The sequence below is a fragment of the Prinia subflava genome, chromosome 3, assembly GCF_021018805.1.
Source record: "Prinia subflava isolate CZ2003 ecotype Zambia chromosome 3, Cam_Psub_1.2, whole genome shotgun sequence".
NCBI lineage: Eukaryota > Metazoa > Chordata > Aves > Passeriformes > Cisticolidae > Prinia > Prinia subflava.
This window is the reverse complement of record NC_086249.1, coordinates 38,867,935-38,884,742: the sequence shown is the minus strand read 5'-3', so window position 1 is coordinate 38,884,742 and position 16,808 is coordinate 38,867,935. Positions and strand designations below refer to the sequence as shown.

The window sequence follows — 16,808 nt, the reverse complement described above, 5'->3', positions numbered from 1 at the left end:
TGCTGCCGCCGAAGCGCTGCGGGGATGCGCAGCTCCGTGTTGAAAATCTCTGCTCTAAATCTCAGCCTAGAGCTCGCCTCGCGGTCGTTTTTGGAGGTTTCAGGCTCAAGAGGTCGAGGTGACGTGGGGGTCTCGGCGAGCGTCTGTGCACCAGCAGGCTCGGGCTGCAGTAGCTCGGGTGTTGGTGGCTGGCACTTGGATCCGTGCCGGCCCCTTTTCCTCGAGCTGAGCCGCAAGGAGCTCAGCAGCTGCGGCATTTAGGTCAGTGCTCGCTTCTCTTGCGTCAGGAAAGCTGTCAGTGCGGCCCCAGCCTCCTGCTCCCCGGGGCTGCGGGAGCGAGTGAGTCAGGAGAAGGTTCCAGTGATAGCCCAGAAAATCCCTTCTCTCCTATGCTGCCTCTGCTGTCCTGACACGCTGCTCCTGGTCGCGTTTTCAAAAAGCGCTTAGCACCGGATGATTTGCATTGTGAAATGATGTGCTACTGTAGCGGGTCCGTCGTAACATCCATAATCTAATTTTTTGCTGTAGTTATTCCTTTAATTTGTGCAGCAATGTTGTGAAGGTTCAATTAATGTTTGAGAGTATGTTGCTCTATTGGCGGAAGTTTTCTGCCTGAGTGGAGAAATACTGCAATGAAATTTGCGAAGATTTATGTCACGAGTACTTATTTTTAGATTTATATTGGGTTTTGCTTCATTAGTGCTTTGATTGTGGAGAATGTTTTTTCTGTGTACGTTCATCAGGAGTGTAAAGCACTCTTGGGTATGTTGAGTAGGAGAAGGATCTCAGTTGCTCCTACGGTCATTGAGATGGGTGTTCCTACATGCACGCAGTGCATTTGATATGTATTTAATCCCTTTTCCAGTGGCTCTGTTTAACTGCTAAAACTGGTCAAGTAATGCAACCTACCTAGTCATATCGTGTAGTAGTTTCCTTACGTAGTTCTACATACGCAGTGATTTTTCTCCTGGCATTTTGGGACTCTCAGAGTATTGTGGTTTTAGCCCTAGTAATACTTATGGTTAAAATACAGTGGATGTACAAAAATTAATATAAGTTCTGTTCCTTAGGATGAAAGCCAATATAAGTTGTATTTATTAATTTCTATAACAAATTTTTATCTTCTCATTGCATTGTAAGTTGTACCTTTTCCCAGGGGTGACTAGAGTCTGCTGTTTTGTTTTGGCCTTCCACAAACTTTTGTTTCAAGCGTGTACAGCCTAAGAGATAATGTGGTGTGGTAAAGGTGTTTACTTGTGTGTGTTTGTGCTCTGGAAGTGATGCCTTAAGTTTTAGCTTTCATATTTTCCAGATTCTGTACTGCTTTCGTATATAACTGTGAACTTCATAGGAAGTGTTAGCAAGTTCTCCTCACAGTTTAGTCGGACAAAAGAATCCTTTTCCAGCCTGAGAACCAAGGACACCGTTGCAGCTCCAGGCCCAAAAAGTATAAACAACAGCGAGTTGAGGAAAGTAAACTGGGAGGATGGGACTTTAAAACCTGAAGCTGTAATTGGACAATTAACCCAAAAATGTAAATGGATCAAAACTTACAAAAGTGTGAAAACGTGTGACCTGTCATCCATCTTGGTATAGCCTCGGCCAGGCTCTTGTACTGCCCAAGGTGAATCCTTTGAAGGCCTTTCTAATAAATACCTACTCTATTCCTTTAACACTGTCTAGCCTCTGTTCTAGGTAGCCTCTCAAGGCATCAGAAGGATTAAATAGATGATTTTTCCTGCTTGTTAGCATAGGCTGATTTTGAAAAAAGCTCTAGTACTAGATCCTAGTTCTCTGGTAAGTTAGAATTCATGACTCAATATTGTTAAAATTTTTTAAGCTACCTAATGCTTCTATTCTCTGCTTTGTCTCTTCCCCCTCCTCTCTCCCTCCCTCCCAGCCCCAACTTTTTTTGTGAATTAACTTATATTTGGGGACAGATATTTTAGCAGGGTCTAGGAGGAAGTACTTTACAATGAGGGTGGTGAAAAACTGTCAGGTTGCCAGAGAGGTAGTATATGCCTCATCCATGGAAACATTCAAGGTCATTTTGGGCTCTGAGCAACCTGGTCTTGTAGATGTCCGTGCTCATTGCATGAGGTTGGATTAGATGAGCTTTAAAGGTCCCTTCCAAGCCAAAGTATTCTATGATTTCAGGTATTTTTTTTATACTCCTAAATACCACAGTAGGATTTACTGGTGTCCTTTCTTTTTTCCTCCCTGACATTCAAGTTGATTAAAGGAAAGCTTGTGCCAAAGACAGAATCCAGAACCAGAGATTTTCCATATGCTTGAGGGATAAAATTTTTGTGTTGGCAAAGAAAAGAAACTGAGGTTTTTCATCTCATTGTACCATAGAACTTCATTTTTCCTGAATGAAACAGTTCTATAGTAATAATAACTACATGATGCCGGCTCCACAGTCACTAGGAATTGATTTGAGTGTTCCAGATGTAGCCTGGTAATGACTTTGGTTGCTCAAATGGAGTTTTGTCTTGCATGTTGTGTTGATTTGACTAGATTTGGTTTTGATTTAACTAACAGTGCATGAGCACGTGGCTTATTCCTTGTTTTATTTTTTTTAATCTTCCTTTTGAAACTTTTTTTGTAACATAGAAAGAATTAAGAGGTTTTAGGATACAATTTTTGAAGTTCCTTCGGTTCAGGCAAGTGATTTAACTTACTGAATCAGGGAATCATCCTTTTGTTGCACTCTGTTCATAATTTGCCAACTTTGTGATTACACGGACACAGTGAAGACTCAGAGTTTCCCCCCAAAGATGAACTCTTGAAATGAGTGTTGTTTTAGGCTTGATATATATATATTTGGTGCTTTCAAAGAGTAACAAATCTGTACAAGAAACCATTATCTGGAACATAGTTAAGGATGTCGGGGAAACAATATTCAGGGCATATATTTAGAAAATTGTACTCAGGCTGAGAGCATATGCTATTCATGTGTGTCTTCTAAAAATATTTTCACATGCAAGTTACACACCCGCTGGCTGCTCAGTTCTAACCATGTTGTTGCTGCATGATGGTCCCCAAGAAACTGAGAATGGAGTAGGAAGTACCAGCTGAAAATTTTTGCTCTGAAGATTTTGTTCCTTGGATTTTGCTTTTCTTGACTTTCCTTGTTTTTCCAAAACCTGACCTAGTATTTTCAAAATGGCACTTTGCAAGTTTAAGTTTTAATGTAAGAATAATAAAGTAACTAATTACATATGTACCTCTTTTTATCTGTTTAATGCTTAAATATATTAATTACTTTTTTTTTCATGTACAGACCACAAAAAAGCCATTATCTTAGATTTTTTTTTATATGAAGTCAAGGTGACTGTGATTGTAAATTTTCTTGCATTCCTCAGCTATTTTTAAGTCAACAAATTAGTAACATGACTGATTTTGATATGTAGATGTAGTGTCCTTTGGCTATTGCATTGCAGTATTTTAACCAAATGGAGGGAGATCTTTTCTAAGACAGAGATTCTACAATCAGAAGCTAAAATAAGAGGCTAGTTTTGTTGGGGTTTTTTTTTGTCAGCTGCTGCCTGTTTAGACCCTTTATTTTTCTGGAGTAAAAACCTCTTATATTTTGTGACTCATTTTCAATAGTACAGGAAAAAAAAGAAGTGCTGCATTTTTTCCCTACTACGGTGCCTGTAGCCTTGACAGAACAGGAGAAATCTATATATTACTCTGAGGTAAAGGTAGACTTCTTTTTTCTTCTTGGATCTTATAAGAGTGCCTCTTACTTTGTCATCCTTAACAGGAGTGTGTTTTCTGCTATGTAGAAAGAGAGAAGCTGAACACTTGACACCTGATGCAATGCTCTCAGAAATCACTGCAAAATCTTCCATTTGGAAATCACAGCTGGCTTTCAAAACACTTTCTTAATTTTCATACTATTCTCAGTTATTTTACCTGCATTTCCTACAGCCTGTAGGTTCTGACCCCATTCTAGTAGGGAACAATAGCCAAGAGTTGACTTAGTATCTCTTGTGTTTTCAGAAATTATTTATTTTCTGGAATATTTCTAGTGTGAAAATATCAATGATGAAATGTTTCTGAAACGTGTGGAAAGCTGGATGGTGTCTGATAAGATCATGGTGGTTGTGTTGTGCATTTGTGTCCTTAGGAATCTCCCAGTAGTTAGGTTATCTTTCTGTGGCATTGTGGTGTTGCATTGCTACTCTTGTGAAAGTTAGCAAAAATAGAAAATACAGCTTAATGTTGATGCAAGGCTTTGGGTGGGACACAGCCATGAGGTAGTATAATAACAGTCAAACAAAATTCATGTCTCTCTAGGGGCAAAGATACTGGCTAGCTTGATGTTAAGGACTTGAAAAACTGATGTCGAAGTTTGGAGTTGCATTGGTTAAAAGGCTTACAATGTAAGGAGGATTACAGCAAGCCAAGTACTTTGAAATTAAATGAACAAATAGTTAATACTTGCCCAGATGTGATATGCTGGTTTCTGGTTTCATATGTTAATTGCTCTTTTAAGGTAGGTTATATTTGACTCTCCTTTTTGTTTGGCCTTTATACTGGTTTTCTCTTCCTTTGTATGAAAGTCTGGAATTTCTAAGGTGGTTTTAGGTTTAACTGATTGACTTGTAGCAGAATTCCAAGATGTATTATCAGTAAGGTTTCATTAGTTTTGAGAATAGTGATTTTTAGCAATAGCCACTAAAGACAGTGTTGTACAGGAATTTAGGGAAACTACCATGGTGTGAAAGGTGCTGTCACTCTTTTGTGTGTATTTATAAAAGGGAAATTAGTACCAAATCAATTATTAATATCTATGCAAGTAAACAATAATTGATATAATGACAGTTCTGAAAAGAATCTTAGTTCATTCTGTCTTCATAGTAACTTTAAAGGCTGTTTTGTTTTCTTGAAAAAAGAAGTGGTAATAAAACATATTAGTTAAAGTTGAACCCTTGTGAATCTTGGGGGGACAAAAAAGAATTCTAAATATCTTGCCGGCAGAATCTGGTTCCTATGATAGAAGTGCAAAGAATATTAAGTAACACACTCGCTGTCCATGAAATTGGCCAGTTCTTTTTATACTCTATAATGTTCTTCAAGATATTTTTCACATATTCCGGTACTTTCAGAAGGAAGGAGTCTTTTCAAGCACACTGATTCTAAGTTTGTAAGATGTCAATTGGTACTGACAAAGGAAAAAAGAGCAATGATCCATTTTATGAAGTTTAAGAGTGACAGATTATCCATTCTTCCTTACCTATTTAAACTAACACTGATGTAGCATTACCTGTCCATTAGAGACTTTCCCCTCTGGTATTTGAAGCACTTGAGCTACATTTTATCACCATTATCTTGTGATTCTTTCCTTATTTAGTCTTGGATGATTTTGCTTTCTGCAATCCCATTTGGTTAAACATCCTGTGTAAGGATGCTGGTATTGTTACAGCCCCTGTACACTAGGTGTGAACTGAGGCTCCAGCTTCTGGTGTCTCTTTCGAGTAAGTGCTGTGTAAATGCAAAGACTGATACTTATTCTGAAGAGTTTAAAATGCCTGTCCTGTCTCATCTTTCTGAAATTGCCAGCAAATTGCATACTTCCCTGATTTTTCAGAATTGCATGAACCTAAAGATTTTGTTAAAGTTGGTAGGACTAATTCTGTGTGAGCTTAAAGGCCTTACAAAATCTTTCCTGTCTCTGAATTATCCTGTGGTATTTCTGGGTGTTTGTTTTGTTGTGTGTTTTTTTTTTTTTTTTTTTTTTTTTTTTTTTTTTTTTTTTTTGTTTTTTTTTTTTTGATGTCTGAAAAATTTATTTGTATATCAAGTCATTCCTTTGGTAGGGCTAATGAAAGTAAATGATTTGTCTTTATTAAGGTGTAGGACATAGATGTTTTTATATGACAGTTTTAATTTGCTTGTGGTGCTAAATCACCACATCATGACTTTGTTGTCATGCCAGTTGCTATAGGAATGAATGTAGTTCTTCATCCTCAAAAATGAGATATTTTGGGTCTGGAGACCACTACCCTTTTCTAAATAAATTATTTTTTAAAATCTCTAAACTGTACTTAGAAGTTTTTTCTGTAGTTCTTGGACCTTCTGTTGGCAGGGTGTGGGGAGTGGATGAGTGGGATCATGGTGGTGACTAAAATTGATTACCTGTTTTTCCTCTAGCCTAAAATAGCAATAGTTCAACATCTAGCTGAAACAAAATATTGCTGAGTTCTGGTTTGCTGATGTAAATTTAGCACTCCTCTCATTCTCAAGTGTTGCAACCCATTGGCCTGTTAAGTGCATCTAATTGTATGTCCTCTTCCCTATCAATCTCTCAACTTTTCTTTGTACTTGAAAATTAGAGATATGTTCCAAAGCTATGGTAGTGTTCAGTACTTGTTCTATATAAAGCATCATTTCTACCTTTGCCTTTAGAACAGAAGGGAATGGCTGTAATTGTCCTTTTCATACCGATAGTGCTTTTTTTTTTTTTTTTTTTGGTTGCTTTTTTCCTAGTTAAAGTTTTCAGTAAAATAATTTTGCACCTTAGCCAAAGCTCAAAACCAATCATGCCTTTTACATGGCAGCAGCACCTAGCAAGGTGTGGGCATACCTGTGTTGGCAACATAGCACAGAGCCTCTCCTTGCAATTTGTTCTCTCTTCCCTCAGACAGGGTGCCAGGACAGGGCCTTGTTGCTTGGTAGTCAGGTATTGACCTTCCTTTCTCAACTAGGATACCAAACTCTGCAGTCCTATAAAAGATTGCAAACATGGAAATGCAGTTAGTTTTGTTGCAAGCAACTATTCTGAAGTAATTTTTTTTCTTTCCAAAACACAAAAGCAATATAGTTTATTGTTAAAAGGAAACTTAAATATTTAGTAGAATCAATTACTCACTTTTATTAATCAGAAAAAATATTGACATTTCTTAACATAAGTATAAAATAAAGATACCTAAGGTAGAAATTTGCTGGTGAAGATGCTCTGTCAGTTTGAGAATCTGACTGACTTCTCGTTTTTGGCTTTAGAATTGGTGGCTTGATTATTGTCTCTTGCTGCTTCATGCCTGCATCTTTGAACCATGTCCCTTTCTTTCATGACTTTGTGACTGATGTGGGTGGACGGTCCTGGGACCTAACTTCTGCCACTTAAACACTGGTGGGAAATTCAACTTTTTTGTGGATATGTAAGAGAAAATTCTTGGAGTATCCTGTAGTTTAAGTGAAAGAGGTCAAATAGGGACAGACCCTCTATGTAACCTAGCAAACAGCAGTGGCTACTAATGAGTGCTTGGGGAAGGCATGTAAATAATGTCTGGAAGTGTGGAATTCAAAAGGTTTTCAGTGTATTTAAAAATACCCCAGAACACAGTGTTTTAAGATGCCTTTTGAATGGTCCTAAGACCAAGGTTAACAAAGCTGCTAAAGTACTTTTTTTTCCTACATATTCTGCTATTTATTTCTTGTTGCTGTTGTTACCACTTAAATAGTGCCTATATTGTTTACAGTATTGTCCACAGTATTAATATTTGAAGTTCCTTACAATAAAGGAACTAAAATAGCAGGTGTTTAATGTTCAAATGAAAACATTATTGAGAAGATGAACTTTTCTTTATTTAGTTTGTTTGGCAGAGTTCACGTATTGTCACACAGCACAGATTAACTGTCTCTGTATTTCTTGCTTCAGAACAGAGGATATTACTGAACTAATACAAAGCAAATTTATTTTGTAATTCAGCTTGTGTCATTGGATAACCCTGGAACTTGCTCTGCTGCAGTTTGGTCACTGACATCGATATCCAAAGGACTGTTGGGGCCAGTGGTACTGATTTCTCTTTATAGGTATTTTTTAGGTTTATAGGTATTATAGGTATCTCTCAGAGCAAGACTTCTATTCCAAGTTCATCAGCCTGTGAACCACCTGAAACCAGGATCCAGCCCTGTGTTTCTACCTTGCTTAGGGGTGCAAGTCCCCTACTTCACTGCATCCTTTTGTCATCTATCAAAATCTGCCCCTGTACAGCAGGTACCCTTGGACCCCCGCTCTCGTAACAGTACCTGATTAGAAGACATTTAAAGTGAAATGCAAGTGTGGTACTGGTTCTGAGAACAGCTGGAAGTGCTATAATGTTCCATGCTTAGCAGTAATGTGTGGCAGGTGACTGGTCCCACAAACTCTTCTGCAGATAAGTAATCCTATCAAAGGCAGTTGAGTGCATTTGATTAAGGATTACATGCGATTAGTGGTCTGAAAGGTTAAGAGTACAACTTGTATCATTAATGAGTATTCACATATTAATGCTGCTTTGAGCAGAGATTGAACTAGATGACCTCTGAGGCCTATTCTGACTAGAATGATTTTTGATTATCACACTTGTATTATGCAAATAGATACTTCCTTAGAAGAAAATCCATTACTTGGATAAGCTAAACTCTAGTAAGTTACTGCTGTTATTTTGCCTAATTGCATCATGTTGTAGCATGGAATTGCAGATTTGACCCAAGTTTAAGATTTAAAACAGTAAGAGGAATACACCCATGCCTTTTTCGTGTGTTGCTTCAAATTCTTTGTATACAGTTTTATGTCCGATTAAATTCCTTGTATAGGAATTTCTTCCTAGCATACTACCATACATAGTTGACTTGTTCTAGAATTAGTCCAGAATAGAGTGCCTGAAAATTTGATGTTTTATGTGCAGTTTAGGTGTGTGAGTGGATTTAAGCTTACTCTGCCTAATTCGGGTACCACTAGTACTGAGACTATGTAACAAAAGCATCAATGCAGGTTAGCAGCCTAAGAAAGTCTTGAGGCCCTAAAAACTTTCCAAAACAAGGATCCAGAATGTGAGAGGGCATTCTTATATTTAAAAAAAATCCCAAACCACTACCAGCCCAACAAACCCTCCCACTCTTAGAATATTCTATATAGAATCTGGATATGTAGATGTAGAGACACAGCCGGTTGAGTTTAATAAACAATAATCCTTCTCATGTGCAGGGAATCATGTGGATTTTCTTCTTGTGTCTGATAACATCTGTACCCATTGATACTTCTAGAACTGTTCTCATTTAGTGTTGTTAATTACATAATTTTAAGCAAGAAGTTGGTGATAATAGAGGGAATCTCAAAACTGCTGCCTGTAAAAGGCCAATCACTTTCACTTGCATGCAATTAGAAATGTTTTTATGTAACATTTTAAGCTTCCCAATATTTGAATTAATCTCAGTAACAGGCTATAGTTGTTGTCATGTCTTACTGGTAGCAGTGTATTTCAGGAAAACACTTGGTTGTATGCTTTTATTTAAGCATACAAGGAGTATGTGTAAGTAATGTGTTAAGGACCTGGCAGGTCTCTCAGGCTTTTAGGGAGTATAGAAAGCAATTAAAAGGAATAAGAAGTCCTGGGAAGGAGTGGAGTTATTTCTTTGTGCTGCTCTTCACCAGAAGGATGTTGTGGGCATTTTATTCTTTTCAAATAATGTTGACTGGATGTTATCTGATTATGGGATTAGAGAAGCAAAAGACTGAATGCCAGAATAAAGTGCTAAAGACTCCTGAGTCACAAGGACTTGATGGCATTCATTCATTCAGTGGTTCTAAAGGATGAAGTGGCTGATCTGCTAAGAAGAATGCATCTCGTTAGGATGAGATGCTGTGCCAGAAGACCGGAAGCTGTCAAGTGCTGGACATAGTGTACTTTTAAACTGAACACAAAGAGCAGAGCTCTTTGCAGACCATCCTGTTTAGTTCATCCCACCTTCAACTTGCCGTGTCTGGCCTTTGGCAGGAAATTACCCAGGCAGTTTTGGTGAGGCTCTACGAGTCATCGTTTTTTATGCCATTGTGGGGAGGATGAGCAGTGATGCAGAGGTAGAACTGAAAGTTAAAGCGATCCAGTAGTACACTGTGCTGCTTTCAGTGGCAGACCTGTGATTTACCTTGAAATTTACACACAGGTGACATCAGCAGTTTCCTAAGTGCTGACATTTGTAGCTGCAATTAGCTGTGTGGGCTTGTTCCCTCACTGTCGCTCCTGTTGTATTAGCTCAGTGATCTGTGCTATGACTATCAGTGATCATGCAGTGACTTGAATCAGAAAATTGATCCTGACTTCGAGATGTGTCTATAGCAAGCAGCAGTTTCTAACCCAAACTAATTCCTCACTCTGGTCTAGTGGGTGGCTCCACCAAGAGATGGGATCATGACCAAAGGATCAGAACAAGCAGCAGCTGGGTCCTCTCTTTGAACTGGCATTTTACCAGAATAGATGCTCATCAGATTATGCCTCTGGAATCTGTGACTCATCTTGCCCTCGAGTAAGCATCCCAAGGAAAATACTGCATACATTCTGTAAAATCAGAGAAAGTTGTGAGAAACTTGAAGGCAGTTCTTTTAAAGCTGTCTATATTAGCATGATGGTGGTAGATGACATTTGGTGTTTATAGCTACAAAATAATTCCTGTTAGAAGGAGTAACTTGAACTACTTGAAGATAATTCTATATTACAACAAATATTCTGCAAAAATACATGTATCATTATAGATACCCAGGTGAAAGCTTCTTTGAAGAGAAGAAATATATAATGTATAAGAAACATCCCTAAAATGTATTGAAATGGTGCTCTGAAGTAGCATGGAAGTTTGTTATCTGGCCATCTCTGCTTAGATGAACTGTCCATTTGGTTTAATGAATTCATTTATACTTTATCAATCACTCCATATATATCTCCTTTACGTGTTTTAAATGCTATTGAGTTCTTGAAAACTAAGTAAAGTATTTTCAGTACCTTTACACAAAAGGAAATTGCTTTATTTCTTTCTTTCAGTTGAATTACTTTAGATGATCTGTAAATTTTCAATAATGGCAATACATTCATTCTGCCATTTGGAGGAGCCTGTGCCACAGAATAATGATCTGAAGAAAGCTCACTTATTTGCAAGGAAGAGTCTTCATTTGGGGATTAGCACTGATGCAGCTCAAGGGTGCTTTTTCAAGTCCGGGTGAGTTTTCTTAAATTCTGCTTACTTGGGTTTGGTATGCTGGCATTTCATTTACATTAGCATATATGCTGTGTCCTGTCAGACCCTTTGTGTTGGTTATTTGACACATGAAGTATGTTGAAATTAAAAGGCATGTGTAGGAGCACACATACTTTTGATATGAGTGGAGAGAAATAGTCTGGAAAATAATTCTAGCACCATTTATCTCTGGAGTAGCTGTCAATGGAGGTTGTGATCTTAATGGCACGATTTCCTCTTGCATTCTTTTTCAGACTGTTTGTATGTGTTTATTATATAAATTCAATATTTTGCTAAGCCTAAGTCATTGTTTTGCATCAAAATGTTAGTTATTAAGTCTCAAGTCATTCAGAGGCAGTAAGAAGGAAGTCACAGTTAGGTTTTCACAACTTGGAAAATTTCTACTTAAAAAAATCAGCTTTAGAATTTTTAAAAATTTATTTTAATTTTATTTTTTCTAAAATATGTCCTTAAATCTTGGCATTGTAACAGCTGACCAGGATTTAATTTTTAGACTAATGGTTTCTGTACAGAGTGTTTTGTTTTGTTTTGTTATTGAAACATCCAAGTATTTTTATAACTTAATAATGACTCAACAGCACAAGTTTCTAGTCATATGCTGTATGGGAGCTGCGTGCAATGTGCATTCAATAAGAACTATTAGCAGCAAATTAATAAGATAATTGTGAATATTTAAACAGGCACTTGAATTTATTGTGTTCTCATTGCAAACTGCAGGGGTTCTCTTAACTGGCAATGGGTTTGGTGTTCCAACCAGCAGCCAAATAAATGATAGTTTGGGAAAAAACCCAACAGCCAAATGCTTCCTATCAGGTAGAGTACAGTTTTTCAGCCTTTTCAGTGGTACACAAATCAAGACTCTTTTAGTAATATTTTTCTACTTTGTTAGACAAATTATTAGTTAAATTACAGGATCGCTTGCATCTTTCTAGATGCATATATGATCTGAGAAACCTTAACAATATCATTTGTCTTGCTGAAAATCCTGCAGAATTAAATGGATGTCAAATTTCTCAAATATATTACTGTGGTATCTTTTGGGTCTGGAAACAGAGGTTCCTGTTCTGCGTGTTTTCATGCACATTTGACTTCCTATCAGTGCCTTCCTGGTAGAGTACTGATGCTGAGAACTTCAGTGACCTAGAAGGAGCATTACTTTTTTTTTTAGGTGTAAGCTTTTAGTTTAGTCCTCTCATACTTGTAGGAAACATGAAGATACTGTTTTAAGTAAATGCTTAATAAATGTGATGGGTAATTAGAAGTCAGAAACCAGTTAAAAAAACTTTTTGAACTGTTAGTGTACTCCAAACAGGAACAACAGTAATGAAAAGGAGGCTGTTGTGTCAGTGTAGTTCTGAAAATTGAAATGTGTGTCAATAAAATCATCACAAAACAGAATTAATTCTGGAGACAGTGTTTGTATTTTCTGGTCCTGTTTTGCAGAATGAATACTATATATAGTGGTCACCAGATAAAATCTTAAATTTATTTTTTTTAATGATACAAAATTATAAAAACTGAGGGCTTTGGTGTATCCAAATTTATTTTTAAGGCAGTTAAAGAACTACTTAAGAATATTTATTTAAGTTTAATAGGTCCTCTTGGTGAGAATCTATTCTGGCTGCACATGAAATCAAATTTTAATGGAACACAGTTCCATTGAACTCAAAGTAGTACAAGAGTAAAACAGAAACCAAGTTCAGTATTATTTATAATAATGCTTATGGTGTCTATAATATGCATATTGAGAGCAGCAAGTGGACTTTTGTTTTTCCAGACTCTTTCAGCAGAACTGTTATTTTTCTAATGCAACCTCTGGTACAAGGATAAAATTAGGTTTTTGTCAAAGAACAGAGTCCTGTATCTGAAGAAGGTAAGGTATTTGAGATTATATCATTTCAGCAAGCAGTTAAGAGTAATTTCAGTTGCTTGTTACTTTGCACACAAATATACGATAATACTTGATTCATCATGCATCAAGACGTCTCAAACATTTTATATCAGCTCCTTTTTGCTGGCTGGGTTTTCTTTCCCCTTTTTATCTCATGGGTGGAATTTCTGCAAGCATTCAGCTCTGCTTTCTAAATGTGTTTTCTGTGAAATCAATGAGCTGACCTGAGTGGGAATGAAGGTTGGTTTATCTTTGGTGAGGCAAAGTTAAGTTGTCAATAACTGATGCTGAAATCTCATCCTTCAAATGCTAGGTCCTTGACATTCAGTGGGATGGGAATCTCAGAACTGACTACTGGGGACTCCCAAGCTACAGATCAGGTAAATAACTTCTTTGGAGGAGGAAATTAAAGGTGTCTTCTTTTTAAAATTATGATAATTAAGTAGCAAAGTGCGCAACTTAAACTATAAATATTTCCCACTTAACATTTAATTTAAAATAGACATGTCTATATTTGTGAGAGGATTTGTTAGTTGCAGTTTGAGCCTTATGTAATTATCTAACATTTCAGCAGTACTGTTTCTTAAAGAGGACTTCTATACTGACACAGAACATGAATGTCTAGTTCTAATCCCATTTTCCAAAATGAACCTGTGTGTAGTTGGTCCAACTACTGTGGTTTCCATTTTGCAAAGACAGAGATGTCTTTTGGTATTGAATGTATAATTCAGAACTAACAGCTTCCATATTAGAGTAAGTGATAGGGGCTCTGTTCAGATGATGGAATTAACTGGGTTTGTTTCCTGTTTCAGCTAGTCCCCACTTTCTCCAAGGACAGCATAACTCAGTTTGTGTTGTGGCAGCTCAGTATAGTTAGTAACAGAGAGCCGTAAAGTCACCCACAGCTGGTGCTGCTGTACTTTATTTCTGCTCTGGGAAAGTACAGTGGTGGCTACACCACTGCTGCCTCAGTACTGCAGGCAGGAAACTTGGAGAGGAATGGTGTGCAATGGCAGCAGGAGCTGTTATGGCTATCTCCGGTAGCTTGTCCTTGTTCATCATCCAGGGTCCTCTTTTGCTCTGCTTTTTGGAGGGGATGGGGAGGAAAAAGTGGAAAATAGTTGTTTAATTGTTAGAAAAAAGCAGTGAGTTTTCCTTGTTAAAAAACAAAAAGTTCTTCTTCTGTCATAGTGTTTCAAAGAGAAAACATTACAGATTTGAGTATTTGTTTTTAAGACTTAACCAGTTTCAACTATAGACTTACTTCCTTGCCACTTTCAAAAACAGATAATATAAAAGGATCAGTATTTTGAGATCAAAATCAAGAATAAAAATTGAGAGTATTTTAAGATAAAAGATTACAACAAATCAAAGAAATACATGTATTACCTTTTAAGATATTTAACTTCAACGGACTGTTAACATCAGTGAGATCTATTTAGGGTTTTCTATGCTCAGTTCTATAGGCAATATAGAATGTGAGAAAAACAGCTGCATCTGAAATAGATCATCTGCCTTAAGACAGTGAGCAACTATTCCTGCCAAGCAATTGATTTAAAAAACCTATTAAAATACAAGAGGTTTTATAGTAGCTTCCTAATTCATGTAAGTAAGTAGAAGGAGTATCACATGGTTGTAACAAGTTGCATGTTCCTAAGCAGTGAAGAATACAAGGTTTGGGGGTTTTTTCCTCTATAGAAATGAGTAATCCCTGTAATTCTTCCCACAGGATATACTAAACAATTGGGGGCAAATTCGAGTACCTCTTGAATTTATAAAGTTACAGAAAATCTGAGCAGCAGCTACTAAAGGTTCTTTATAAATAAATAAAAAAGTGTAGCACACAGGACATTCAATCTTAGAGAAGTGATGTATTTTAAGAGACAGTTCATACCTCTGTAGGTAAGTTTGTGCTGTTAGCACTTTAAAATAGAGGTCATCTGAGCAATACATAAGCTGTGCACGTATCTCTCTCTGTGGATAACCCACTGATACATTAGTTCTGTGGAATATCATTGTTCCACTGTTCTTTGGAACACAGCTTCCTACCTGCTCAGAAAGACGTATCTTAACTTCTTCTTGGGACTTGTGTTCCAAGAATGTCTAAGAGAGGGCTCATGTGGGAGCTGATGTGTAGCTTACATTAGGGCTTAACAGCAGTGGCAGGACTGGATACCACCCAACATGATACACTGATTTTGGGTCCCACCATCATGATATTTTTTTGGGGGCAGGCCCAGGAATTTGTTTTCCTGGTCATGAACATCCAGCTTAAATGCTCTCCTCTTGAATCCCACTCTTTCATTGTTGTCATATTAAATTGGTTGGTTATATTTTTGAGGGAGGAGAGTCTGTTGCTGTATCTGCAATACAGCTATGGGAGTTTCAGGGGCTTCCAAGACAGGATATCTCATTTCTGACATGCTCACCAAGAAGAAGTGATGAAGCCTATGTAGTGCTTTGAAGATTAACTTCATTATCATGCTGTGGAATGGTAATTGTGTGTGTTATAGAATGCCATCAAAAAGAACACTAAAGCTGATTTTTAAGGAGTATATTTAAGTATTGCATCCTTCAAGTTGCTTTCTGTAAGTTAAAAGTATTTTAGATTGATTTTTACAGAATTTCAGAGTACTGATGAATGATAATTTCTGTATATAATAGACTACATTTGCTGGCAGGTTCTTAAGTGCTTTAAGTATTTGCAATGAGATAATTTTTCTAAATAAAGATACCATGTTTGTTTAACAAGATTTTCTATATAAGTATGCCCTTCCCATTAATTTATGATAGCATGCTATAGAAGAATTGTAGTGTTGAGCTTTACTTTAATTTTTTTTTTCTTACTGAGGTTTATCAACTAGCAAACAAAAGCCCCCTACTTTTAAGCACCTCACATTTCAACACAGATCAATCCCTGAGATGAGAACATTTATCCTATTAAAAGTAAATATTTTACTATTTTTTATGACTAATATGCCTATCAGTACATGTGCTGGCTTATGGTCACTGCAGTTCTTAGTGAGGTACACACAGTTCACCTTTGAGTAAGTTACCAGTGTAGATATTTCACTTTATCCAAAGATTCCTGAGAGCAGAGATCTTATTTTAGGGGTGTGAAAAATGCATATTGTGTGTGTGGCTCTACGCAGATATTTACTATATGTAATATGCTAGGTAGAAAAGTTATGCAATATTAACATTTTAAATAATATAGTAAATGTAGTTTTTAACATTGAATCTAAGTAAGAAGTGTGTGTAAGGTATTGTCCTTAGCTCAAGAGCAAAGAGAAGATAACCCAGAGGTTTCTACACAGAGAGAACAATTACAACAAGCCAGACTAAAAACCCCTCTTGGATGTTTCAGAGGGAAAGATACATATCTCCTCGAAACCACCCTGGTCAAGCCAGACCATGCATATCTCCTTGAATCCACAAAGCTATCTGGTTAAGCCAGACTCCAGGACGCCAGGGGTTTTGCAAAAGGCTCGTGGCAAACGGGCTTTTCTTAGATAAAGTATGCATATTCATTAAAGTTGGTCCTCAAAAATAGAGAGGCTTCTCTCTAACGGGGCCCTTCTCCTTCACAGCCTTTGTCTGGGAGGGAGGGGGGACGTAGTCCCGGGCTACCTTCTTTGCTCTTATTTGCCTCATTATTTGTCCTGTCTCTGAAAAATTTTTTTTTTAACTTTTATTATTGTATTAATTTTTTGTAACCAATTTTTATTCTTTATTAAATTTTCATAAATTTCAAAAAGTGAGTTATTGGCATTTATCACAATTTGGTAGCAGAGGATGGTTTAAAATACCCCCACTGTGAGTGCTGTGAGAGGATTAGAGACCAGGGAGACGCGTCCCGCCTGCATTAGGCGGCCTCGGCTCTGGTCCTCGC

General features: G+C 37.1%; 1 long non-coding RNA gene across 3 annotated transcripts in view; it reads left to right on the top strand.

The window, feature by feature from the left end:
- Positions 1–16,808, top strand: part of LOC134549199 (uncharacterized) — a 44,016-nt gene that overhangs the window by 430 nt on the left and 26,778 nt on the right. The window contains exons 2-4 of one of the 3 annotated variants that reach the window (XR_010080020.1): positions 10,161–10,302; positions 10,812–10,986; positions 13,230–13,296. This is a non-coding gene — a long non-coding RNA (uncharacterized LOC134549199). Of the gene's footprint in view, positions 1–352; positions 491–10,160; positions 10,303–10,811; positions 10,987–13,229; positions 13,297–16,808 lie in introns of those variants that run through there. The other 2 variants (XR_010080022.1, XR_010080021.1) reach the window with 2 other exon arrangements.